At 39.1% G+C, this 20,401-nt stretch overlaps 1 long non-coding RNA gene and 1 other non-coding gene across 4 annotated transcripts; one reads left to right on the top strand and one right to left on the bottom strand.

Moving 5' to 3' along the window:
- Positions 1-377: 377 nt before the first annotated feature.
- LOC117276026 (small nucleolar RNA R71) lies at positions 378-483 on the bottom strand. Its single transcript, XR_004506258.1, has one exon. It is a non-coding gene; the product is annotated as a small nucleolar RNA R71 (small nucleolar RNA).
- A 4,939-nt stretch (positions 484-5,422) lies between these two features.
- Positions 5,423-8,008, top strand: LOC104093181 (uncharacterized). Of its 3 annotated transcripts, none has more exons than XR_685585.4 (3): positions 5,423-5,523; positions 6,337-6,585; positions 6,672-8,008. It is a non-coding gene; the product is annotated as an uncharacterized lncRNA (long non-coding RNA). The 3 variants fall into 3 exon arrangements; XR_011414669.1 differs by lacking the exon at positions 5,423-5,523 and adding an exon at positions 5,554-5,660; XR_011414670.1 differs by lacking the exon at positions 5,423-5,523 and adding an exon at positions 5,671-6,256.
- Positions 8,009-20,401: the final 12,393 nt, after the last annotated feature.

Below are 20,401 nucleotides of genomic sequence, written 5' to 3'. Positions count from 1 at the left end.
AGAAAATCAAGAACTACCAGTGATAGTAGCTTCAAGGCATAACCTTGCCAATATGACGCAAGCCATCGTCAAGCCGATCATCACCGGTCGTTTTGAGCTAAAACAATACATGGTGCAGCTGATACAATCCCAATGTAAATATGTGCCCTGCTACATGAGGATCCGTATAGGCATATCCAAAACGTTTTGGAGATCAAAGATACCTACAATTTTATCGAATGTCTCTTTGGATTATGTCATGCTAATATTATTTCCTTTTTCACTATTTGGGGGAAGCAACGAAGTGGTTACAAAAGGAGCTTACAAATTCAATTAAAACCTGCGATGATTTGGCACAAAACATCTTAATTAAATTCTTCCCCTCTCAGAAGACAAAATCAATAAGGAGCCAAATTTGTGGATTCCAACAAAAGTAAGGCGAAACATTTTGTCAAGCTTGGGAAAATTTATGAAGCTACTCAAAGACTGCCCACACCATGGTTAGACGAATGAGATTTTGGGTCATACTTTCACAGAAGGATTGGATGAAGCTTCTAAAATATATATCAACTCGGTTTTGCAGAGATATGTACATGGAGAAGCCATAAAGGGAAATACATGCCTTGCTGAACAACTTCACTGCAAATGATCAGAACTGGCAAAGAGAAGGAGAACCAAGTAGAGTAATCTTGCCTAAGACAGGTGGTATGATTGAAATAGATGTCCTCACAGCTTTGAGAGCTGATATAAACAAGATAGCTAATTAAGTTGGCAAGCTCTCTCAAGCACAAGTGCAACATATGCAACAAATGATAGTTTATTGTGAGTTTTGTGGAGAGGATCACACGGGAAACCAATGTTCCACAAATTCTGAGTCCATCTACTATATGGGGCAGCAAAGCAGAGGTCCGATGAATCAGAACGCTCAGTATGAAAACACATACAAGCTGAATTGAAGGAACCATCCTAACTTCACATGAGGTGGAAATCATAGCAACAACAGGCGTCAATGCAACTACAATTAGCCATTGAAACCACCACAACAAGCAGAGGAGAGTGTGACCGATTTGTTGAAAAATCTATTTCTTGATAACCAGAGGATAATGTCCGATAATCAACAGATACATATAGATTTTAGAACTTTAAAGAGGCAAGTCTGGTAGATGGCGAATGATCAAAATACTAAACATGTGGGAGCTCTTCCATGTGATACAGAAAAAATCCTTTGGTCAATGCAGTTACTTTGAGAAATGGGAGAGAATTGTTAGGATTGCCTAGGAAGAAAAAGGAGCCATCTGGGCTCGAAGAGGAAAGAGTTGACAAAACCCCTGAAGGTGACCGAGAGAAACACACTAGAACCTGAGCAAGTAGAAGAAAGTGTACCGCTCTCTTTTCCTCAAAGGCTGAAAAAGAAGAATGATGATCGCATGTTTCATAGGTTCCTAAATATGCTGAAGAAATTATATTTGAACATCCCTTGGGTGGAGATGCTCTGTGATGTCCCAAAATATTCTAAATACATCAAAGAATTGTTGCAAACAAAAGAAGGTTAACTGAGTTTGAGATAGTCACACTCATCGGGGAGTGCACTTCTAGGATCCAACACAAGCTTCTACAAAAGATTAAGGATCTGGAAAGCTTCACAATCCATGTGAGGATTGGAGAGTTTGATGTGGGTAGAGCTCTATGTAATTTGCATTCAAGTATCAATCTGATGTCGTTATTAGTGTTCAAGCAATTAGTCTTATGAGCTCCATGACCTACCATGGTAATACTACAGTTGGATGATAGAACTTATGCATACCTTGAGGGGGTAATTGAGGATGTGTTGCTACAGATTGGAAAGTTTATCTTCCCACTAGAAGTTATCATCTTGGACTATGAGGTTTAGGAGCAAGTTCCTTCATCTTGGGATGACCTCTTTAGCCACGGGAGATGCAATTATCAAAGTTCGAGAAGGTAAGATGATCACGAGGGTAGACAATGAAGAGGCAGTCTTCAATGTGTACCGAACCATTCAGTTGCCTCGTCATTACGTGGATGTTGCTATGATTTATGTAGTGGAAGTGGATGAACCAATCCTGGGGCCAAGTTTATTTAAAGATGATGCATTAGAAAAAACACTGATGTTTTTCAATCAAATAGAACTTGAAGAAGAGGTTGAGGAGATGATGTATGTTCTAGATGCATCATGTGAATACATTAAAAAATAACCCCAGCTTGAGCCTCTGGATAGGCCGAGTGGTCCCTTACCTAAGCCTTAATGGAGGAAGCTCTGAAATTGTAACTTAAGCCCTTACCCTCTCATCTTCTTTATGTATATTTGGAAAGCTCTAAAACTTTACATGTGATTGTTTCTTCTCAATTGTCTAACTTGCAGGAAGAGAAGTTGTTGAGGATGCTGAGAGAGCGGAAGCATGCCACTAGATGAATGATGTCTTACATAAAGGGTATTAGCCCTCATTTGGCATACACAAAATACTCATAGAGGAAGGACACAAGCCTATTGTGGAACATCAACTCCGTCTAAATTCAATCACTAAAGAGGTGGTAAGAAAAAAAGTGATTAAGTGGCTCAATGCAGGTGTTGTATTTCCTATCTTTGATAGTAAGTGGGTGAGCCCTATCCAATATGTACCTAAAAAGGGAGGTGTGACTGTTGTAGTGAATGAACAAAATGGATTAATCTCAACTAGGACAGTAACTGGTTGACGAATATGCATAGACTGTAAGAAGTTGAATAATGTTACACATAAAGATCCTTTCCCCATCCCCTTTATTGATCAAATGCATGATCGGTTAACCGGACAAGAATACTACTTTTCCTTAATGGCTACTCGAGGTATAATCAAATTGCTATTGCCCCAGAGGATTAAGAAAAGACCACTTTACATGCCTTTATGGTACTTATACATTTAAGAGAGTGACATTTGGGTTATGTAAAATTTTTAAAGGTGTATGATAGAAATTTTAACTGATATGCTGGAATAATTTGTTGAGGTCTTTATGGATGATTTTTCTATGTTTGGTCCCTCTTTTGATGAATGCTTAACCAATATTGGTGAAGTGCTTTCTAGGTGTGAGGAGAGGATTCTTGTGATGAACTGAAAGAAGTGCCATTTTATGGTGCGTCAAGGCATAGTGTTGGGACAAAAGATGTCCAAAGACGGGCTAAAAGTTGACAAGGCTAAGGTGGAAGCAATTGAAAAGTTACCACCACAAATTTCTTTGAAAGGAGTCCGATGTTTTCTGGGACATCCGAGTTTCTATCATCGATTCATTAAGGATTTCTCAAAATTTTCCTCTCTTTTATATAGGTTTCTAGAAAAGGATGTACAATTCAAGTTTGACGATGCTTGTTTGAATGCATTTGGGGAGTTGAAGCAAAAGTTAGTGAGTGCACCAATTATAGTGGCTCCGTACTGGAATAAGCCATTCGAGCTGATATGTGATGTCAGCGATGGTACAATTAGGGTTGTTTTGGGCCAAAGGATGAACAAAGTATTTCACTCCATTTACTATGCAAGCAAGACTTTTACTCCTGCTCAAATAAATTATATTGTGACAAAAAATGAGCTGCTTGTTGTAGTTTGGGTGTTTGATAAATTTCAGACTTACTTAGTTCACATCAAAGTCATTGTCTACAAAGACAATCAGCCATCAGGTATTTGTTTGGGAATAAAAAGATGCTAAACCAAGGCTAACCATTGGATTTTACTCTTGCATGAGTTTGACTTAAAAATTTGAGACTATAAGGGACAGAGAATCATGTGGTCGATCACTTGTCCAGGTTGAAAACTCGGAATCATGTGGCTGAGGGAGGTGTGATAAAGGAGACTTTTCTTGATGAGCAGTTGTTGGCTATTACTAGTGGGGAGATGCCATTTTATGCAGATTATGTTAATTACTTGGCGAATTGAGAGCTGCCACCAGACCTTGAACCTCATGCCAAAAAAAATTCTTTACGGGATGTAAGATCCTATGTGTGGGATGAGCCGTTATTGTTAAAATATTTCATTAATCAGTTGATGAGGAGATGCATGCTAGAATCTGAGATGAATGATATTTTACATGACTGACATACGTCACCCTATGGTGGCCATCATGCGGTGACAAAAATGCTGCGAAGGTATTGCAGTCGAGCTTCTATTGACTTAGGTTGTTCAAGGATGCCCATGAGTTCGTGAGGAAATATGATAGGTGTCAAAGAACTGGAACGATTACAAAAAGACATGAGATGCCACTGCATGGCATTTTGGAGGTTGAAATTTTCGATGTGTGTGGAATAGACATCATGGGTTTTGTTTCCCTCTTCAAATGGAAAAAAAGTGCATTTTGGGGGCCGTTGACTATGGATCGAAGTGCATGGATGCCACTGCTCTTCCTACAAATGGTGCCAAGGTTTTGGTGAACTTTGTGAAAAAGCACATTTATGTAAGGTTTGGCATCCTGCGAGTGTTGATAAGTGATGGAGGCACACATTTTTGTAATCGGTTTCTAGATAATCTCTTAGCAAAATATAGGGTAAAATACAAGGTTGTGACCACCTATCATTCTCAAACTAGTGGTCAAGTTGAGGTGTCAAATAAGGAGATACACAGATTCATGAGAAGACAATTAGTGTGAGTAGAAAAGATTATACTGCAAAGCTTTTTGATGCCCTATGGGCGTATCATACTGCTTACAAAACTCCAATTGGGGATTTTCCTTACAAGCTGGTTTATAAGAAGGCATGCCACTTGCCGGTAGAACTCAAGCATAAGGCCTATTGGGCAATCAAGAAGTTGAATTTTGATGCAGAGTTGGCGGGTGAAAGATGCATGTTGCAATTAAATAAGCTTGATGAGTTTCGGTTGCACGCTTATAAGAATGCTAAGTTGTAAAAAGAGAAGACCAGGCGATGGCATGATAAGCATATTCCAAATGAGTTTGAGACGGGTCAATTGGCTCTCTTTTCTAACTTGAGGTTAAGACTCTTTTAGGAAAAGCTTAAATCGAGGTGGTGCGGTCTGTTTGAGGTAGTGAGAGTTACGCCATATGGTGCAATTGAGTTACGAGTCCTACATGGCTAAAGAACGTTCTTCAAGAACGGACAAGAGTAAAACATTATTATGGAGGTGACTTCTATTGTCCAAAGTTGAAGGTTATACTCGCCAATGACTAGGCGAGAGACTGCATCATGCCGCGACATTAAATCATGCATTTGTCGGGAAAAAATCTAATTTTTATTGCTTGCGCGAGGCGTAGCAAAATTCCAAGAGTAGCGGAGAAAAGAATGCAAGGTGCCTCTCTGGAACTGAAGGTCATCTGGCCCAAGTAAGTCATTTTAACTCACTATCGATCCGACCCACCCATCTACCCGTTTAGCCCTATCCCCCAACCCAATCTTCCAAATTATAACAAACCTCCCCCCCCCCCCCCCAAAAAAAAAAATCAAAAACAAAACTATCCAAAATTAAAACACCTAGAATCCCTTCCCCTCATCGGTCACTCCCTATTATTCTCCCTCTCGCCCAACTCTCTCTCTCTCTTGCCATCACACAGGTAAGTTTCTGCTTTTCTCTTTCTCTTTTTTTCTTTTCTCTAATTAGCTCCCCTTCCCCTTTCCCTTCTACTCTCCCATAACACCCAAACTCTACCCAATTCTCTTCCCCCATTTTCTTGTAGAGTAAATGTTGGAGGTTAGTTTATATGCAAAAGATTTGCGACAATTGGGGTGAAATTCTTTTATGATAAGTGAATACGAGGTGGAAAATTATAATTCCATCCACCTCGTCAATTTTGGAGGGTGAAATTCTTTCCCCATTGTTTGATTCTAACTAGACGAGAATATTGATACACGATGATTAGAGATAAATATGGGGTGCAAGGAAGTGATTATGGGCAATGCACCATGGTTGTGTTGCCCAAATCCTACAAGTGTCATGCTTTAAGCGATGTCGCACAGCTATTATGGGCCTGTCGTGTGCAAAGACTATTTGCAATTGTATTGTATAGTTTCTTTTGTGTTCTTTTTGCCTTTTAGACAAATCTTAGTGTATATTGGTAGTTTAGTAGTGGGCAGAGGGTCAAGCATGTTATGATCAAATATTTATGGTTCGTGTGATGATCAAGTACATCGTTTAGCATGTTACAATGTTGTCTGCTACATACATATCTTGTTGGTTGATAAGTGGAAGTCTTGAGTACCCTACGCACTTGGAATTGAATTTGTTGTGAATAAAAATGTGTGCTAGTCCATTCTTGCTTAAACTACTCATCTGCCTCAGTCTTAAGTGTGAGTTTGTGCAGACCCTAATTTCTTGAATTTCTGTGTTCTTTTAAGCGTTCTAAGATGAGGCATGTACTTGTTTGCAGGATTAGGTGCAAATGGCTTGCAAACAGCAAAGCAAACCAAAGGCAACTACAAAGCCTTCCACTACAGCTCCGCCCATAAGAAAATGTAAGCAAAGTGAAGTTGCGTCAAGCAAAATAGGAAAAGGCAAGCAAGTGGCTGAGACTTCTAACAGGCAACCTCGGGTGCTTCGTCCAGCGCTTCAATCTGAAAGTGATGATGCTAAGAAATGGTACCACTCCTTTGTGCCATATGAGCGGCATATTTACGAGGTGGGTATCAATGTCCTAGCCTTAGAGAAGATTTTCCTCGTTATTTTCGTATCAAATAAAGGAGTTAAAGCTGGATCATTTTCTAGGGTCTCCCAGGCCTGCGAATCTGAGCATAGTGAAGGAATTATATGCCAACTGGACGCACATGGGTGAATTTGCAAGAAGAAGCCTTATGCAACTATTTGGGGGTCATAAACCACAACCCAAAATATTTTACAGGTTCGTTCCCAATCTCGATTACAAAGCCATCCATCATACATTGTGGGGTGGACTCGGCAGCAAAGTGGACTCGTTCACTTTGCAAAGACAACTACTTGGAGATGTACAAGACTGAATTTAAAAGAACAGCTAAGGTTTGGCAGAATTTTGTTCAGGCTCGCATTTTGCCTAGTGAGCACACTTCGCACGAGAGCAAGGTTTGTTTGATTTATTTCCTGTTGAGGGGGGACCTGTCAACATTATTCAGTTGATACTCGATGCGATAAACCACATAATATTCCAGAGAGATTCGGGGAGGTTCTTCTATGGAACCTGTTGACAAAGTATATGCTATGGAGGGAGGTTCCTATTTATGATGGGGTTGATGAGGTTGTGCCTGCACCGAAAGAGTTGCTAGATATTTCGGCATTGTAGCCGTAGCATGGTCCAAAGTTGAGCAATCCCGGGATAACAATTTGAATCGCCATCGGTATTGTATAATGAGCTTGATTTTGGAAAAGGTGGGAGTTACAGAGGAAGAAAAATTGAAACTACACCGGGGTATTGCCACCTGGTAGTCCGCTATATTCTTCTGAGGACCGGAACACTGATCCACCTTCCCCTGGAAGGGACGAAGTTGGTGAGGAGTTCGATGGACCATTGGCTATTGAGGGCGTTACTGAGGACGTCAGTACAACTTGATCGGATCAGATTCGGGGACTTATTGATGAGGAGTCAGATGAGGATGGCTCGAACTACAGCTCTAATGGGTCAAAGTAGTAGGGAGCTCCTTCTTTCCACTCTCTTGTTTGATTTCTTATATGTGCATCAAGGATACTGCATCTTTTAAGTGTGTGGTGGCGGACTCTCGTCGGATAGTAATAATAGTATAGTAGTATCAACATTAGCTTCTTGTTTATGATTATGTAGCTAGGTTTTGACGTTATCTTGCTTTGATAATTAATAGTATACTAGTATAGACTTGTCATAGAGTTTTAGTAGCTTAATGAGAAAAAATTTGAAGAAGAAAAAGAGGGAAATAAGACAAAAAAAAAATCAAAAACCCATTACAAAAATGTGGACTTTTTCCGACGATAGATCTCTTGGACAACTTTCTTGTGGGATTAAGGTCCATAAAAAACTCAAAATTATATTTTTATTTTTAGTTAGTGGTAGTATGTAATAACCCCCTTTGGGTTTTCTTTGGGCACATGTTCTTTTTTAAGGGATGTATCTTGAACCGAATATTTTTATTTTTAGAAAATAAAAGGAAGAAGACTTGATTGCTCCTAGGTACCTTTTGACCTGTTTGATGCTAGCATAGTTAGGCCTTAGCATGTGAGTTACCTTTCCGATATGTTTTGATGAAAATTGATCCTTATATAAATTGAAAAGCATGTTTGTGACGCTTTCTCTCAGTTTTTTGACTCGTTGTTCATTTAGTGCTTTATTTCTTAATATTTCTTGACTATATAATTACTTGCTTTAACTTGAGAGTTGAAATGGTACCGTCTCGAATGGGTCATGCGCATTGTGGGACGTGAGGTCTAAATTTTATTCTGCACTATCCTGTTTTAGTCTAGAACTTACCCCATGTGTTAGTCGAAGCAAAATAATTACGTTTTGTGAGTCTAGGAGATGACATGGGTATTTCATTGAGTGTACATTGAGCTATTATGACACCATAAATAAATTTATCATATGTTAACCAAATTGAGCCTATAAACATTTTCTTTGGCACCGACATTACAAGCCGAATTCCATTTTATTCTTAACTAGATCTTGTTGAACCTTTACCTCTGAAAGCACTTAAGTCGCTAGAAGAGCAAGGTGAGAGTTGGGGGAAGATTTTAAGTGAAACCATGAAAGGCCAAAAGGTGCAAATATGCTTTGAAAGATCACTAGTCGGGCAAACCAATCTTATAGAGAGTGAAGAAAAAAAAAGGAGAAAAACAAAGAACATACAAATAGAAAAGAAGAAAAAAAAACCAAAAAAATAAAAATAAAAAATACGCCTCCTATTTATCTTGATCCGGGCTAGTGAATGTATATGTGCTTAAAGAAAAAAGGCTGAATTGTATATGGTTTCTAGCATCGCATTCGAGTTGGTCATGAAGAGTATGTACTTGAAAGTCAAGTATAGCGTATTAAAATGCTTAAAAGGGTTAGTCACTATTCCAAATACATCCTGCCGGCCTCTTAACCTGCATTACAATTCATAAAGACCTAATTGATCCTAGATTTTACGAGCTTAAATTAATAGAGACATACAATACAGGCACGCCTATGCTACGACCTCGTGAAGCACATGAATTTCTTTGTGAGAGTGAGCGATTTATTTTCATTCTTGAATTATATTTGAACTCTTAATTTGAATGTGTGGACTATATACTCTCTTATTCTATGGTATGGGCACATGACTAAATGACGGATAGGTGACGTTAATAAACTTATCTTGTCAATATGAGTGTGCAAGTCGAGAATGCTTACTGGCGACGAGTCAGTCTTTGAGGTTGGGTTGTTAAGGGCAGCTTGTTTGGGTATTTTAAATTGTTCACTTATATTTTAGCATGTGAATGTTAAAAAGTGTATGAATGTGTATGCAATGGTTTAATTATTTGTATCAACTGTGATCATAGGTATAGTATGCTTACTATGTGCTCCTCCGTAGTATGATGTCTTGTGTTGTACTTTTGAGTTAGCAAGATCTTAGATTGCTCGAGGAGGAGCACGATCTTAAGTTTAAGGTGGTGATGTTTAGCTAAATATCTATATTTTTGCATACTAAGTGCCTTATATTTTGTCCCTATTCTTGTTAATTTTAATGTGTTATGGGATGACTCGAGCCTAATTTTAGTGTTTATATATGTAAGAGTCAATTGGAAGTGATTTGGAAAGAATGTACGCGATTTGAAGTCAAAAAGGAAGAATTCTGAGGAAGTATGAGTTTGGCGTCCAGAAGGGGACAAGGCCCCTCCCAAAACGCCAAAGGCAAAAGAGCATAAAGTGCAGGAAATTTGGGCATCTATGTTGGCGCTTGGGGCACCTCAAAACGGCAAAGGCAGCAACAAAAATTCTTCAGTGTCCAGCTTGGCGCCTCGCGCCAGCTGTGGCGCTCAACCGCGGGAACTCTCATATTTTGACTTGAAGAGGGTTATTCCGGTCCTACACCTCTCCACCATATATAAAATGGTTCTAAACTTATTGTTTGAGGGTTGGACGTTATTTGAAGATAAGAACACCATGTGTAGAAACTTTGAAGGTGAAAATCTTCGAGTTCTTCATTCCTTCATCTTTTCTTTATGATTTATTTATGCAAAATACTTATGCGATTGTTACTACAATGATAAGTAGATAATTACTCTATTTTCTAGAATTGTGGTTGACATGAATATTAAAGTTTGTTGATTATATTCCTAGTTAATACGAGTTATCATCTTTGGTTATTTCTCTAATTATATGCATAATTGCTTAATCGTTTGGCCAGCAGTCAAGTTATATTTACTATCTATGCTATGCTTGAAAAAGTCATGTCTAGATTAGAGTATAATTAGAGAGAGCTTATTTTTGACCTCGTAGCTTGGGGACGGATTTCGCGGCTAGGATAAGAATATGCCTAATAGTTTTTCTTAGTTGAATGTCGTATTTTATTCGTTCATATGATAGATTCAATACCATAGGAATATAAGATTGAAATGTTATGTATAGATGGATAGAACTGTGGGAACATGCTATTTATATAAACAATCTGGTCAACTAGAAACCATAGATAGTTCAGATTAACAAGTATAATTACAAGCTCAATAGGATTGATAAACGTACCACAACCCTTGAACAACAAATTCTTGCGCTCTTATTTGTTAGTTAATTACTTGTTTTGTCTTTTTTTTTTTTTTTGCAATAGTGGTCTTGTAAAAAAACCACTACTTTTGATTATATTGGACAGTTAATCAAAATTATCTAGCTTAGATAATAATTATTCTAAGTCTTTGTGGGTTCGATATTCAACTTTTGAATTACTTTATTACTTGATGATCACGGGCCACGTTTACTTGTGTGTACTTGGGGAACCAACAGGTGACAGAAGATAATATTAGTAATGTGTGTAACAGTGTCCAACTAACACCAATTATCGTTGTTTTCAAACTAAAGGGCAACATAGTGCATCACAAGAAACTTGTAAAAAGTTGAAGCTCTATCACCAACAGTTCTCACAGAGACAATATCCAACTTCAACTTAATAATTTTAATAAATTTGTTATATTAAGCTATAATTGGGAGCTTTGGTGAAAAGTCTAAATCCTTTGATTAGCTCTATGGCATCATTAATATTATTGAATTTAAAAAATATTGGAATAATGTGCACATTTTGATGGGTGTAGCTACCATCTTTTTTCTGAGGTATAAGATGAAGTTGGTTGTTGTAATGACCCAACTGGTCGTTTTGAGCATTTGCATTCCGTTCAGTTGATTGAAGAATTAAGTAGCTTCATATGATGTATTATGACTTGTGTGAATTGTCGGTTTTGGTTTTTAGGTGATTCGGGATTGATTTGGAAGAATGATTCTCAATTAGGAAGTTTTGAGTTGAAAAAGTTGACAAAGTTTGACATTTGTATATTTGACCCCGGATTGGAGTTTTGATGATTCTGTTTGGTCCGGGTGGTAATTTTGGACTTGGGTGTATGCCCGACTTTGCATTTGGATGTTTCTTGAAGGTTTTGGCGTTAATTGGCGAAAGTTGGAAACTTGAAGGTTTGAAAAGTTTATAGGTTTGACAGAGAGTTGACTTTGATGATATCGGATTCGGATTGTGGTTTCGGGAATTAGAATAAATTCGTTATGTCATTTTGGGACTTGCATGCAATATTTGAGGTCATTCCGGGTTGATTTGATATTATTCGGTATGAGTTTTGGAAGTTGAAAGTTCAAAAGTTCATAAAGTTTTATTTGAGGTGAGATTCGTGATTTTGATATTGTTATACGTGACTTAAGGCCTCGAGTAGGTCTATGTTAAGTTTTAGAACTTGTTGGTGTGTTCGGACGGGGTTCCGAGGGGCTCGGGCATATTTTGGATGTGTTGCGGACCATGTTTTGGATTTATTACATTGCTGAAGATTCAGGTCCCTGGTGTTACTGCACCTGCGGTGGGTTGGCCGCAGGTGCGGCCACTTTTGGTGTAGATGCGTTGTATGGTGAAGCTTGGCTGCGAGCGTAGGTGCGGTGTTATTTCCGCATCTGTGTGTTCGCAGATGTAGTCCTTAGGGCGTAGAAGCAAGACGGTTGGGAATTAAGCCTTCCGCGTTTGCGATGTTATTTTCGCAGATGCGGCTCTGCAAGAGTGTGTGTATCTCCATAGGTGCGGAACTCTAGGCTGAAAGGGTGACTCGCAGGTGCAAGATTCGTTAGTTCATTTTATCATATATTAGGCTATAGAGCTCGGATTTGGGCGATTTTGGAGGCGATTTTCACCGCATGGATTGGGGGTAAGTGTTTTCTACTCAGTTTTGATTATATTTCATGAATCTATCTTCGATTTTTGTATTTGGATTATGAATTTCAAAGAGAAAGTAAAATGTTTTGTCTAAACTTTTCTAAAGTATATTTTTGAGTTTTGAACATCGATTCAGAGTCGGATTTGAGTGAAATTAGTATGGTTGGACTCATAATTGAATGGGTTGTCGGATTTTATGAGTTTTGTCAGGTTCCGAGGTGTGATCCTGGGTTTGACTTTTTTGTTGACTTTGAGTAATTGATAAGATTCAACCTTTATCGACTAGGTTTGTTTCATTGGGCATTATTTGATTTTTTTGAATTACTTTTGGCTAGTTTTGAGTTGTTTGGAGGTCGAATTATGTGGGATGGAGCTTATAGAGTATTGTTTGGCTCGCTTGAGGTAAGTATTTTATCTAAACGTGGTTGAGGCACTAGTTGCCAGAATTATTTGTGATAGCTACGTGCTATGGGTGCGCACATGTGTGGGGTTTGAGCCCATGTTCTAGCATTGGGGGTGTTTATCCATGCTCGGGTTGTGCTTAGGCTATGATAAGCCTAAAATTGATTCTTAAGATTTAAGCTATGTTGTTTCTCATATTTATAACATTGTTGTGAACTATTTGAGCCATATTTGAGGCCTCATAGAGGTTTAATCCCTTAATGAACTTGATAAATGCTATTATATGATGAAATTACTGATTAGAGCCATGATAACATACTTTGCACATGCCTACACTTTAGTGTGTCATTTATACCAGTCCAGGAGCATGATTTTTGTTATTCATTAATCACATACTTGTATTCTTATTTATTTACTCATGATGGTGTACATACGGATTGTGAGAAACCGATGGGTTTCTGGTTGATGTGAGTTCTGGGAGAGCTGGTTACTGTTATTGCACCGGGTTGCATGCTGCAACAGGCCTTATTGGCTTATTTTTCTTTGGATCAAATTACGCACTGCAACAGACTGATATGTGATTATTGTATTTCATCTTTACTTGCAATTTCCTTGATTGTTTACCTGATTTACTTGCATATCTTCCTTATATGCTGGATTGATGACTAAGCATAACACTTTAAAATAAAGAATTGTGAGAATCAAGGTATTTTTAGAGATTTCCTGATTTGATCATATATATGTTCTATACTTGTTGAAATTATGAACTGTGCAGGTGTTAGTGAGTATCATTTATAGTTCTTGCTTATTTTACCTCACAGAGGTTAGTTAGGATACTTATTGAGTACATGAGATCGGTTGTACTCACACTATTATTCCGCACCTTGCATGCAGATCTTGGAATAGATGTTGTTGTGTATGGCGGGAGCTGGCATTGAAGATGTATCCATATTCCAGTTATGGCTATCACTTGTCCTTGGTAGCTTTAGATTCGAATTCTGTTCATGTACATTTCAAACATATGCTGTATTTATTTCATTTTCGTTTTGTAAATATAAGTCTTAGTGACTCATGACTTGTACTACCAGTCCTTGCGGAGTCATTTAAAGATTCAGTAATTTCACTTTCTACTCTAAATTTTACTATTAAATTGTGTTTACCGTTATTTGGCTTACCTAGTGGGTTGGGTTAGGTGCCATCATAGCTAGTTGAATTTTTGGGTCGTGACAGGTTGGTATCAGAACTCTAGGTTCATAGATTCTACGAGTCATGAGCAAATATCCAGTAGAGTCTTGCGGATCGGTATGATGACCACCGTACCTATCTTCGATATGCTACAGGGCATTTAGGAAAAATTTCCCATCTTTCTTCCCTTAAAATGCGACATTGATTCAGCTTGAAGCGTATCTCTTGAAATTCCTTACACGTATTCGTATGTTATGTGAGCGCTCGATATCAGCTGTGCATCGATGGCTTGTGGTTCCATGGATGATATGCGAGATATGTTTTCTATGTTTTGGTGATGGTTCAATCTAGAGGACTTGAGGCCGAATTTTTACCGTAGCTTGGGGCTCGGTGGTTTCAGGTGTGTGAGTATGTGCTTTTGGACTTCTATGTCCGATAGTGTCCTAGGAGTGGGGATTATGGCTTGGTGAGTGGTTGGATGATTATATAATGAGTGTGATGTGACTGCGGAAGGTGTTTAGATGGTTTGGATGGGACGAGAAAAGTTTGCTTGGGATGTGAAGAGGACCATTGGGTGCTTGATTTTTGTCTTGATATGTTGTACGATTCTGAGTTGTGAGAATGTTGAGAGATATTTCAGATGTACATTTGTGGAATGAAGTAGATTCTTATTTCTTGTTGACGAGTTCAGACTCGGGAATAATAAGTGATTGCGTTGTAGTTGTGGTCATGAAAGGGTATAGAGAAATGTCAATTTGAGGCTAAGCATGTGGGTTATCACCTGCGGGGTAATCTATGGGTGTGTGATCCTTATGATGTTGTGTGGAGAATTTCTTTCTACCAGTGGGTTACATGTGTTGTAATTTGAGTTTGGATCGGTTGAGAAAAATTGTCTTGATTGTCATAAGGATGAGTGCAAGCTTAGTGGATGATTTGAGGTATTTTATTATCTCCATTCTATGAGCTCATGAACTATTTAGTTGGATTTCAGTACGGGATTATGGCAATAATAGAGTATGGGTATTGTGAGTCATGGAATGTCTTGTTCTATGGCTTTGAGGCAAGTGGGGAAGTCTGCTATCGACGATTTGATTGCATGGTTATATGTTGTACTAGTTTCGGTTTGAGGCATACTTGTGAATCAGTTATGACTGGCAGAGGTTGAGATCGAGGATGACTCGAGTACGGAGAATTTTGGATACGAGATATATTACACTTTATGGGTAAATGGAAATCACAGAATGATTTGAGTTGTTATTCATGACGGATGAAGTACGCATGGAGTAGGAATTTTACTCGGTTGCTTAGAGGTGTGGATTAATTCTTTGGGTGTTTTCGTGTTAACGGAGCACAAATCGTTCGGCTTGTTTGGGTGGTAAATTGAGATTAATAGGGTGGATAACTCTCGAGAAGGTTCTAATGGGTTCAAGGTTCAAATGTGACATTTGTATATAGCTAAGATCTGAGATTTGCATTGGATGGTGTTGGGACTGGCGGTATTTCTGTATCATTATGGATTCTATATTTTAGTATCAGAGAGATTAATGAAACGACTTTAGATTCACATAAGGTCTCTTTATAATGGGTATCTCAGGTGCGGTATTTTGGGTGCTTACGATGGAATACAGTAGTTTATGGGCTTCAGAGCAACATGGTTTCATGCTAGGATCTCTTGTGGTAAGCTTTCGTTAAGGGTCATGGTGTACTGGCAAGGAAAAGTGTTAACTTGAAGGCAATTCGGAAGGGACTCAGAGAAATAGGATAGCTTGGTGGTAGATCGGATCAGTATGGTAATGGGTATAGTCGGTTCTTTTGGTTCTTATGATTTGGTGAGGCTAACCGGTGTCTTGTGGCAATATTCTTGAGTTTTGGCGACCTGCGTGACTTGGTCGAGTTAGAGGGATTCAGTTCTGATGGCTTGGTTATGTGCAAATGGGCTTCGTAGAGTTCTTGATGATTTCTACCACGGCTAGGGATGGATATTTTCTACAAGCATGGGGAGTTTGTTGTGCGTTGTGATTTTCTCCTGAATAGGATCAGGTGTAAGGTTTCTAGCTAATGGATTATGTAATTTGCTTGTGACTCATGGTTGATAATGTGGTTCTCGTGTTTTCATATGATGGCATGATAGATGCAGTGCGTCGTGTGGGATTGTGATTTGCATGTACTAGGTTGCGGTTCAATTTTGAAGGGAATATTATGAATTTTAGACTACATGGACGGTTGCAAACATTTAGATGAATGCTAGTACCACTTGGTATTACCTGAGAATGGCGTTCATTTCAAAAGGCGCGCTGTAGTTTGACTTACGGATGCTTCATTGGTATTGTGGTACTCGCTTGGGTGATCGATTGCTAATGTTCAGATTTTTCTTGGTGGCACAAAAGAAATAGGAATGTATTTCTCGTGGAATGATTATGTATGAAGGATATGTTTGTCAATTGAGTGGTCGAGTTGGGATCGGGTATGGTGATTCTAGTATTCTAATGATTTGGAGATTAGGAGTTCTTAGAGGCAAATCGTTCCTTTGTTGCGGACTGTGAAGGTATGGCCAAAGTTAGACAGCTAATAGTATGTGTTATGTTTAAGTTATTGTGGACTTTTGGAGAGTTATTTATCTTTTCGTGTGTGATCAAAGTTGATTTGGGAGCCCATTGGTAGGCCCAATGAGAAATGTATTCTACACCGGGTCGAATTTGTTGACTCAGAACTGTTAGTGTTGCAGGGTGTGTCATTCGGTTAGAGTTGAGCTTGTTTGTGTTCGAATATGTTCTATATATTACTCTTCCATGCTACGATGGGTTTTGATCATGTTATATGTACACATGATGCGGTTCTGTTTGGGCCTTGTGGCAGAATTCGAGTGAGATGGTACTTGTGATGTCGAATGGTTTACTGCACCTTGGTTATGGTCTTTTACTATTTGTGGTATATTGTGCTATCCGTTTCTCCATAGTTATGGTCATGCACTTCGTGTGTTTGTTGTTGATCTGTGTATGGTTGATGATTTTGAGCATTATGACTCGAGGTATTTCATGTGGACCGGTGTTTGGATGGGGTCACGCATCGTAGCAGAGTGATGATGGGATATGATCCTTTGTGTTGAATTCGTGTGATGGGTTCATATCATGGCGCTTGTTGTGGTATCTGTTGAGCATGTGGAATGGTTCTCTCATTTGAGTCATTTTCCATGTTTGAATACATTTGAATTGTTGCTTATTGGTGCACGGATTGCACGATTTGTGGCTTTAGATAGTAATGGTGTGGTATGTCAGTGGAATAGCTGTGTTTGATGAGATGATTTCATTGGACCTAGGATGGGTGCTATCAGTTTGATTACGGTATGTTTGGAAGAATAATGTTGGAAGTCGGCTTAGAATTTGGTCTGGTTCTTGTTAGATAAGAGAGAGCTCCATGACTTGTTGATCTGAAGAGTGGTTATGAATTTTTGCATGTTTCTTTCATCATCGGCAGTGCACGATGGTTTTTAACGAGGTTTTATTTGATTTGAGGTTTATTACTGGTACCAGGTTTGTTTCTGAAGCTACTATGATTGGAAAATTATTGCTATGGGTATGCAAGTTATGTGGTATATCATGTGATTACATCTTGGGTGATGGTTATGGCTTGATACATCTTGCTCAGACTTATACAGTGTGTAGATGCGAGATTCGGGTCTTGTAAGCAATCTCGGATGTTGGAAATTGGGTTCCAAGGTTTATGGCTAAGGTTGAAGGAAGAATCTTCAGTTATGTTGAGTTGACCGACTTATATGGATTGGGGTGATCTGGGATCACCCCCCAGGTCTGAGCATAGTAAGGTTACACAGTGAATTAATGGCTTTGGAACGACTCTTGGCACGTTCAAGGACGAACGTATATTTAAGTGGGGGAGAATGTAATGACCAACCGGTCGTTTTGAGCATTTGCATTCCGTTCAGTGGTTTGAAGAATTGAGTAGCTTCATATGATGTATTATGACTTGTGTGAATCGTCGGTTTTGGTTTTCAGGTGATTCGGGATTGATTTGGGAGAATGATTTTCAACTAGGAAGCTTTGAGTTAGAAAAGTTCACCAAGTTTGACCTTTATGTATTTGACCCCGGATTGGAGTTTTGATGGTTCCGTTAGGTCCGGATGGTGATTTTGGACTTGCACATATGCCTGGATTTGCATTTGGATGTTTCTTGAAGGTTTTGGCATTAATTGGCAAAAGTTGGAAATTTGAAGGCTTGGAAAGTTCATAGGTTTAGCCAAGAGTTGACTTTGATGATATCGAGTTTGGATTGTGGTTTTGGAATTAAAATAGCTTCGTTATGTCATTTGGGACTTGTGTGCAAAATTCGAGGTCATTTCGGGTTGATTTGATATGGTCTGGCACGCGTTTTGGAAGTTGAAAGTTCAAAAGTTCATAAAGTTTGATTTGAGGTGCAATTCGTGATTTCGATGTTGTTATGTGTGACTTAAGGCCTCGAGTAGGTCTGTGTTTTGTTTTGGAACTTGTTGGTACATTCGGACGGGACCCCGAGGGTCTCGGGCACGTTTTGGATATGTTGCGGACCATGTTTTGGATTAATTGCATTGCTAAAGTTTCAGGTCTCTGGTGTTACCGCACCTGCAGTGGGTTGGCCGCAAATGCGAAACCGCAGGTGCAGCCACTGTTGGCGCAGATGCGCTGTATGGTGAAGCTTTGGTGGGAGCGTAGGTGCGATGTTATTTTTGCATCTACGTGTCCGCATATGCGGTCCTGAGAGCGCAGAAGCGAGACGACTGGGATTGGAGCTTTGCGCATTTACGATGTTGTTCCCGCAGATGCGGCTCCACATGTGTGGAATTCTGGGCTGAGAGGGTGACTCGCAGATGTGACTTTATGGCAGCAAAAGCGGAGTCGCTAGCAAATCTATTTATTCGAAGAGTTAGTTCATTTTATCATATATATGGAGCTCAAATTTGGGCGATTTTGGAGGCGATTTTCACCACATCGATTGGGGTTGAGTGTTTTCTACTCGGTTTTAATTATATTTCATTATTCTATCTTTTATTTTTGGTATTTGAATTATGAATTTCAAAGAGAAACTGGGGGTTTTGTCTAAACTTTCCAAAATTAAATTTTTTTGTTTTGAACATCAATTCGGAGTCGGATTTGAATGAAATTAGTATGGTTGGACTCGTAATTGAATGAGTTATTAGATTTTGTGAGTTTTGTCGGGTTCTGAGGTGCAGGTCCGGGTTTGACGATTTGGTTGACTTTGAGTAATTGATTAAAGATTCGACCTTTATCGACTGGGTTTGTTTCATTGGGCATTATTTGATGTTTTTGAGATACCTTTAGCTAGTTTTGAGTCGTTTGGAGGTCGATTTATGTGGGATGGAACTTATAAAGTATTGTTTGGCTTGCTTGAGGTAAGTATCTTATTTAAAGGTTGTTGAGGCACTAGTTGCGTGAATTATTTGTGATAGCTACGTGCTATGGGTGTGCACATGTGTGGGGTTTGAGCCCATGTGCTAGCACCGAGGGCATTTATCCATGCTCGGGTTGTGCTTAGGATATGATAAGCCTAGAATTGATTGTTAAGCTTTAAGCTATGATGTTTCTTATATTTATAACATTGTTGTGAACTATTTGGGCCACGTTTCAGGCTACATAGAGGTTTAATCCCTAAATGAACTTGATAAATTCTATTCTATGATGAAATTGCCGATTTGAGCCATGATAGCACACTTTGCACAGGCCTACACTTTAGCATATCATTTATGCTAGTACAGGAGCATGCAATTTATTATTCATTCATCACATACATGTATTCTTGTTTATTTGCTCCTGTGTGATATGATTGGACTAGATTTCGTTGACCACGCCCGGCAGATTGTGTTGTTATGCCTGTGACCACGCCGGGTGAATTGTGTCGTTATGCATGTAACCATACCTAGAGTATTGTGTTGTTATGCCTGTGACCACACCGTGCAGATTGTGTTGTTATACATGTGAGCACGCCGGGCGGATTGTGATGATATGCCTGTGACCACACAGGGTGAATTGTGATATAGCATGTGACCACGTCGGGTGGATCCATCACATTGAGCATGTGACCACGCCGAGCAGATTATGATGTTGAGCATGTGACCACGCCGTGCTGGTAGCATGTTGAATTAGCCGTGCTTGCGTGTGGATAAGGATCCATCCCCCTAGGGTCACCCTTTCATGTTTCTCTATTGATGGTGTAATGCGGATCGTGAGAAACCAACGGGTTTCTTGTTGATGTGAGTTCTGAGAGAGCTGGTTACTGTTATTGGATCGGGTTGCACGCCGTAACAGGTCTTATTGGCTTATTGTTATTTGGATAGGGTTGCGTGCCGCAACGGACTGATTTGTGGTTATTGCATTTCATCTTTACTTGCAATTTTCTTGATTGTTTACCTAATTTACATGCATATCTTACTTATATGCTGGATTGATGACTGAGTAGAACACTTTAAAATAAAGAATTGTGAGCATCAAGGTGGTTTTACATGAGATTTCCTGATTTGATCATATATCT

The sequence above is a fragment of the Nicotiana tomentosiformis genome, chromosome 3 (genome assembly GCF_000390325.3).
Source record: "Nicotiana tomentosiformis chromosome 3, ASM39032v3, whole genome shotgun sequence".
Lineage (NCBI taxonomy): Eukaryota > Viridiplantae > Streptophyta > Magnoliopsida > Solanales > Solanaceae > Nicotiana > Nicotiana tomentosiformis.
This window is presented reverse-complemented; position numbering and strand designations above follow the sequence as displayed.